We start from the raw sequence: 8,206 nt of genomic DNA on the forward strand, positions 1-8,206 counted from the left end.
TTTTTTATTATGTTAATAAATTTTTTTATTATTATTTTTTAATTATGTTGTTTATTTACTTATTATTTTTAATTAAAAAAAAATGATTTTGATGTTGTTTTTATTTTTTGTCTTTAAATTATGTGTTTTTTTGAAATTATTTCCTCATTGTTTTATTTATTTTTTGATATTATTTTTTTTGTTTAAATTTTTTATGTTTACAAGTTTTTTTATTTATTTATTTTTTTTATCATTTTTTTTTGTGTCATGTTTTTTCTTTATTTTTATATTTTATTACCAACATGAAATTCACCAACATTTAAAAAAAAATATCCGCACTTAATACATTAGAAAATTTAAAATTTAAAAAATAAGCCCTCTAAACAAAAAGGGTTCATGTTGCATCAACACTATTCAAAATCAAGATGAAAACCACTAACATTTAAAAAACAAATGTTCATACTTGATACATAAAAAATTTAAAGTGTCAAAAATAAGCCCGAAAAAAAATGTATTGATGTTGCATCAACACTTTTCAAAATCAACATGAAAATCACTAACATTTTAAAAAATATGTTCATACTTGATACATAAGGAAATTTAAAGTGCCAAAAATATGCTCCAAAGAAAAAGGTGTATTTTGAATCACCACTTTTCAAAATCAAGAGGTTTTTTGCTACCTCAAAAAAATGGGTACTAGGTAATTTTCTCGTTTGATCGGTAACTATGGTCAACAATACATAACAATATGAAGTCCACAAATACATGTTCAAATGATTCCATAACCATCCATCAATCCAACCATAGTTGATCATGATGGTCGTTACTAGTCCATAGTTTAGCATTTCACATTGTTTCTACAATTCTCTGAATGCATAGTTACAAGGTTTCTAAGAAACCTTATTCTTATATAAAGTTATTTAATTCTTATGCTCAGATTGTTGTTCTATAGGTTATAAGTTAGGTCCGCACTAATAGGAGTACAACCTTGAACATCGATAACATTATGATCAATAATTTCATCATATGTTACAATATTATTAGTAGGGGGCTACTATTCTACCAACTTAGTCTAAACTCCACTCCACCTGTAACAAATGACACTTTCCCAAATTCAACATGACTATGGTTAGGTAGTGAGTTATAAATAGCAACATATCCAAGCCATGCTCTAGATGTTTGCACTTCAAGTGCAATAAGAATGCAAATTCCCTACCCATTTTCCCTAAGTCCTCCTCTAATATAACACATTTTTCTCAGCAGTCAAGATCCAATACTAATTGTGTTTTTTTGAAATCCAGTTGTAACGGAAGCACCAATATCAACATTAAGCCTATTATCAAGATCATGAAGGATGGAGGAAGGTAATCTATCTAGCTCAGCAATTGTTGTCTTCCCTTCAACATTTTGTTGTTGATTGACTTCCAACTTAGGGTCATGTTTTCACACTTGCAATGCTTAAATAATCTCATTCTTCTTAGCCAATTGTAGCAACAAACCATCAAAATCTTCATACAAGGCTTGATATTGATCACATAATCTATTGTTGTCTGCTTAAAGAGGGGAAATTTTTTCATGTAAGATTTTCACTTAGGCTTTTAAATAAGCAACCTCTCTAGAGTGTTGGGCATTTTTGTCCTCTAGCATATAAATTTCCTTCTTCAAGCCAACATTTTCTAAATTAAAGAGATCCTTAAATTCCTCCTCCAAGTGATCAGAAAAATTGACCTTAGTCTAAAATTCATCTGTCAGATTGTGGAAAAATAATTCCATTTGTGTCCCCAAACTATCAACTTTACTAATTTTGTCCATAGTAGTCTAAACTAATTCTTGAGTTCTTCTTTCCCTATTTGCAGGGGAGCAATCACTAACTGCAAGTGAAGAACCTTGTTAGAGAATTGATTATTTTCCTTCTTCTCAGGTAGTTCATCCAATCTGTAACCCATTATGATAAAATGTTCAAAACACAACAAGTTGACAAGTGAACTAAAAGAGAAGAAACCACCAGTCAACTAACAACAAGTCGAATATGTTTTAGTTAAACCTAAGAAGGGAATTGAATGACCCTCTCATCATTGCAAGTGGATTAATAATGGCCTAAAATATCTCTCTATAGATGGAGATGTTGTGCTATAAAGGAGATTCCCCTAGTCTAAACATGCCAAAATGATAAATGGCAAGTACATAAAAGAAGTGGATCTAATTCTCATGTTTTGTAGGTATCGAACACACCAATGGAAATATTGCACTTTACACGTAAGTATCACGGCATTACACCATAAATGCAAAGGAATAACTTAAAATTTCATTTATTCCTAGACTGGACAAGAATACCATCAATGAATAATATAATATGGACATTTGATAAATGTCAATCCCCTTAGCAGTTTAACAGGTAGATCAAATAAAATTTTCTGGTCTATTTTGATAGAAGCGAGGACTAAGAGAAATATTTTTATGTTGCTTATGTAGACACTAATAAGCCAAATGGTCAACCATAGGTCATATATAAAGAGAGTAGGACCTTGCAAGTGACCACATTTTCTGAGGAAGATAAATGATAGTAGAATATTTATTTTGATGAAAATAGCTCACAAGAGAAATGATTCTCATTCAAGCACCTTTAAAAAGACACGACTAGCAAACTCATTCCCTATTTCAACTATAAACTTGCAGGTCAACAATACTTAGGTTAGAAATATCATTCGAATGAATTGTCATCATTAGTTGGTGATACTAGGTGCTCGACCTTGGAAGGGGTCATCCGTTAGGCCAATAAGTGTGGTCACCTTCACACAGTTTACAAGGGAATCTACTTTTCCTTTTCTGACGAAAACGAAGACCGGGTGATCTTCATTTTCAGAATTGTTTTACCCGCTCGGTCTTGGTACTTGTGGGTTGTGGGCCCAAAACGCCTCCGTTGCCGCTCCTGTCCCCCTCGTCAAACCCTTCATCATAATCTTCAAGACGTCGGATAACCGTTTGACTGGTCTGTGTAGAACAAGCCACCTGGGTGAGTCCATTTGCATTCTTACAGGCGCTTGAAGAACTCATTCCATTCGTCCACCACCGCAGCTGCAAGCTCCAACCATCAACGCAAGCGCCAACCAAACGCCAGGGGGAAGTATGGAAACCAGATTTAAGCACAAAACATATAGGCACACTCCAAAATCTCGCACAATAAACTGATTTAAACGCCCTTCCAACGCCGTCTCGCTGTGCAACTAACTGCCTCTTCTTGGTCGACGCTGCCGAGCCTTCGTCTTCTACTCCCAGAGAAATCGTATCTCCTCCTCCTTCTGAGATAGCACAAGCGGAGACCACAAAGGAATCGGGCTCCTGCAACGTAACCCCATAGAATTCCGGTGGCAGCCTTTTCAACTGCAGTTTAGCCAGCGGAAAAAAAACTAAGAGCATTCATACACATCGAGCCACTTCATTAAATAACAACCCGTCAACTCTTCGACCTGTTCATCTCGACAAACACTTCTTCATGGGGTTCCAGGGAAACCTCTTGGTTACACTGGTAACACAATTACGCCATGGATCCTTCATCGTTTTCGGCTCCCAGGCATTAAAAGCGAACAGTTAAGGCGGGGAATCAATTGTCTTAAATCACAAAATTGCCACAAGGGCCTGACAAATAAAATAAAAATACACAGAAAAACTTAAATTCATTTCAAACGCATTTCTATTAGTTACAGAGTCAATTACAATTTAAGGCATTTCAACCTTAATCCAGATGTCTCTGGCGATCACATTTTGCCTTCTCTCTCATACACACGATTCTCCTCTCTCTTTTTTTCCTCCCCCATTCACTCATGAACCCTTCCTTTCTTATTACAACACATTCAGTTTTTAACTGATTTTTAACTAAAATTAGTTTATTAACCGAATCTTGTTCAAGATTGCCTTGGCCATCCATGTGGTTGTCCACTTGTCCTCCTCCTCTAATTTTCTTTCATTGACGTGTCAGGATGCTCCTGCATCATTTTCTGTCCCGACATTTCGCTTTAACTAGTTGATGGTGTACTTTCAACATGATCATCAGAGGTTGTTGACACCGGATTGTGCAAACGAGGAGACCAGTCCCTTAAGATCCGAGGGATGCAAGGACAATCTCGATGATAGTGATCTCCTTTGAAAATGACACATGGAGATTTAGGCTTTGACAGTGCAGTGTGTGGATTTTCACTAGATGATGCCTGGTTGCCCCCTGTCGTCTTCGGCTCCTTCTTCTTCTTCTCTTTCTTCTTCTTCTCCTTCTTCTTCTTAGTTACTTGACTTTTGGCTTTACCAGCTTCATCAAGTGAAGAGGAAGGAGGAGAGGGAGAATCAGACGAAGTAGAAGGTTGGGGGGTAGCTTTGGTATCGTCTAGTTGCTTACTTGATTGCTCAGGAATCACGGTGTTCTAAACGACAGAGGTCGAGAAGAGCCATACGGGCAGGCCAATTGTCAATCCTAGAAGTGACAATGTGGACATATGGGGTGCACCAACATCTCCCCAAGAGGAGAAAGGATTAGGATTTCCCCCAAGGGGAAATCCTTGGTTGGTGGACTCCATTTTTCTCAACCTAAGACCAACGTAGGAAAGGTGATATTTATTCCGATTAAAATAAATTTTAGACGCTTTGACACAACTTGTTTTTTCAATTTTTAAGAGTCGAGAAAAAACAATAGATGACTCTAGTCGCCTTCGATTTTTAATGAGCTTGAAGTGACAAGTGCTCAGATGGACCTTTTCCTTTAAGGAGTCTAAAAAGGAACGAAAGAGACTACTTTGGAAATCTAGATAGAGGGATTACCAAACCAATCGCAAAACTGCAGAATACTTTTTACGATACGACAGTCAATCTTCCCGAATGATGTGTTCAGTGCATTGCGATCAATAGGGTGGCAGACACGGTTTCCTATGGATAAAGGATATATCCTATTGTGGTCTCCCAATATATACTCAACGGTACGTGGGAGCACAAGTCCGTACTAGCACTTGTCGTCTCAAAGTGGAGGAATCACCCAACCAGCAATGAAAACAACAGTTACCAGGCTTTATGACACTGGAATACATCTCTAGCCTAGACTTCTAAATGTTGTGCGTTAGGTTCCAAAGCATTTTTAGATTCATTAAATTTATTTTACAGTTGATCTTGTTTAAGAAATTTGCCTTTCAGGTTCACCGCATGATGTAGATATACAACTCCTAAAATGCAATCTAAGATGATAAACAATCGTTTAATCTTCTTTTTGCAATGAAAATCTTAGCTACTAAAGAAAGAGAGATGATATTCTTTCAACATAGAGCAGAGAGCACACACTATATGCACTGTCCTAAATCAAACCAACAAACAGTCTAAATGTAAATGCACATGCATGTATTTGTTTTCAGCCTTCTTAATGTGTGAATGATAAAAAGAAAGCTAAGCGCAAATCTGAATTATTTTTCAAAGCGACATTACTAACAAGCTTCTTTTCAAAACAAAATGAAGACAATGACGACACTTTACGATTTGGAATGGGAAACTTTCTTTCGACACTTGAAAAACTACTAATTCAAATCAAATACAAGAGTAACAGTGTAATCGACCATCAAGAACAATCAGATTCTCTTCTATGACTGAAAACGACACTTGTGACACTTCCAAATCAAGAAATGACAGTTCAATTACGCTACTTCTTTGTAAAAGAGAACAGAAAATGGCTCACAATACATAAAAACATTTACAGTTCTTTGCACAATGGAGGTGGAATAATGGCAAGGAGGGGGTTTCCAACAGAGGTATACTGACTACAGACAACAAAACTCCTGAATAGAGCTGAAAAGAGTGAAGAAAAACCAAAGTCTGGAGGCAAAATTAACCTTCTTTGATGAGCGCACCTGTTACATACGGATTCCAGTATGCATCCCACCTACAGCACATGGGAAGTGCGATGCATACTGATATCCTTGAAGAGAGGGTGCAATGGTACAGTGAAAGACTTTTGATCCAGTTCTTGATCACAGTTTGCAACACAGTTCAGGGATTTAGGCCGAGCAAATGATAATCAGTAAATAAATCATAGGGGTAGATCTAAGGAGGTTACTAGAGCCACCACAAGGGCAATTAGAGAGCTTGTAAATCGATTGTTCAGTTCATAAACAAAACCCGGAGATAGACTGAAGCAGCATTGATCTACTTTGCACTTGCATAGCAAATGCAGTTCGAAGGCTAGCTGGCTTGACTTCAGGCTCCATCTGTAAGTTTATAAAGCAAACAAATATAGACAAACAAACAATCTATTCGCTCCCCAGCGGAGTCGCCATTTTGTTATCGGGAAATCTAGTGTCCCCTCGAATCTGCTAGTCCCACTAAGACTAGTAGCTATCTTAGAAACAAACAAACTAAAACTACTTTCATTTTCCTTTATGAGAAGTAGATAAGAGGGGAACAAAGGAGACCAACCTCTGTCTTGCGCTTGGTTCCTTGCTTGATTCCTCTCCCTTCTGATAGATCTTTGCCACTCGCTTCCTCGTCTACCCAGCTTCAAAGAGCACCTATGGAATCAAAGCAGCATAACACTATCCAAGAACATAGATCTACTATCATAAACAATATAGGACCAGATATATATTGACCACACAAATGCATATATCATCAATCATACAAGAATGTGGAGGAAAACTTGAATAGCTTTATTAATATCAAGAATAGCAAAGAGGATTACAACCAATTGTTCTGACCCAGCATCATCCTCTCAGCAAGAAAGCCCTTCTTCACCTCATGAAAAGCTTAGATCACCCAACACTATGATGTTACACCAAGAAACCAGCAGCACTTCCTTACAAGATACAAAATTCCAGCCTCTGGATCTCTGGGATGAGGGATCCATATATAGATGATTGCAGGGAGGTGAGTCATCTTCTGAGATTTGATTAGTGTCCTCTCTCTGATAGTTCTTGATTCTACTTGGAGATTGATGATCTCTTACTCATCCTTGGGCGAATGCAGAGAGGCAAGTGTCATAGGAGAAGTTTCTGGAAGATTCCATGATCATCCACCTCGCAAATTGACCCTGCCATTTGTCCATTCTCGCCCATCACACCCCATAGAAGGGATTTTCAGTATGCATCGCACCTCCCATGTGCATTTAGGTGGGATGCAGCACACTTTGACCATGGAGTAGGTGAGATGGTCCAGTTTTGACCAGTTCTGAGTAGTTTTTCATGGAGAACTTCTGGGAGATGATGTAATTAGCTGACCTTGTTCTTTTAGGGGATGGAACAACACTTTTAGGGACTTAGGAGTCCTTGGTTTATGGACATGTTTGATTGGGGTTGCAGTGCCCAAAAATGTCTATAACAATGGGACTACCACGTTCCACCCGACCATAGATTGGCTTAGCCAAATCTCTCTTCAGCCAATCACCCCCATGCCATATTGCAAGCATGCATGTGGGACTCATAAGCAACTGAAAAGAACCAAACAAACATAGATGATACCGAAGTTCTCCACCTACACCATGAGTAATTTGAATTCCTCCTAGTCTCTTAAGCTTTACTGTAATTCGCAGTCTAATCCAGAGATCACTATGCCCTACACAAATACCCACTCTCTAGGCTTTATCGTACATCCCATCTCGGGACTACTAGGCCCAACCGAGAGAAATCTACCTCTTGGATTTACCATATATCCCACCATTCACCAGTAAGGATTCCTAGGCCCGCTAAGGCACACAATATTGTCTTTACCGCAACCCATAGTCTGGCTGAGGGGTTACTAGGCCAGTGGATTTACCATGATCCATAGTCTGGGTCAAGTACCACTATGTCATGTGTTTTTCATTTGGGAGATCCACCCCACTCAGCTTCGAATCCATCCCAAAGCTCAACCAAAGTATGAGAACCCATCTCATCAAGGCTACCAAGAAATGGCAAGTATAGGTTAAAAATGCTATCACACCTCGCAAAACCATGCCATAACAGAAAAAGAACCATATGCAATACCATGTATGCCAAATATAGCAAGAAAATCACACATGGAAATTAATACCTGCAAAGAATCCTGTTATAGCTGCTTCATCCTGCTTTTCCTTGCTTAATCTTTGCTTCCTCTTGCCTTCTTTTCCTTTCTTAATCAAATGCCCAGGTTCTCCATGAAAACTCTAAGTGTCCAAAAGTGAGAGAGAGACGGAGAGAATAATGAGAGAGCTCCAAAAATGAATTGACAAAAGGTTACTAACTGATCCTCA

This window comes from Pinus tabuliformis, chromosome 5_2 (genome assembly GCF_031772625.1).
Source record: "Pinus tabuliformis cultivar Carrire ecotype Pingquan chromosome 5_2, CPIR1, whole genome shotgun sequence".
NCBI classification, from domain to species: Eukaryota; Viridiplantae; Streptophyta; class Pinopsida; order Pinales; family Pinaceae; genus Pinus; species Pinus tabuliformis.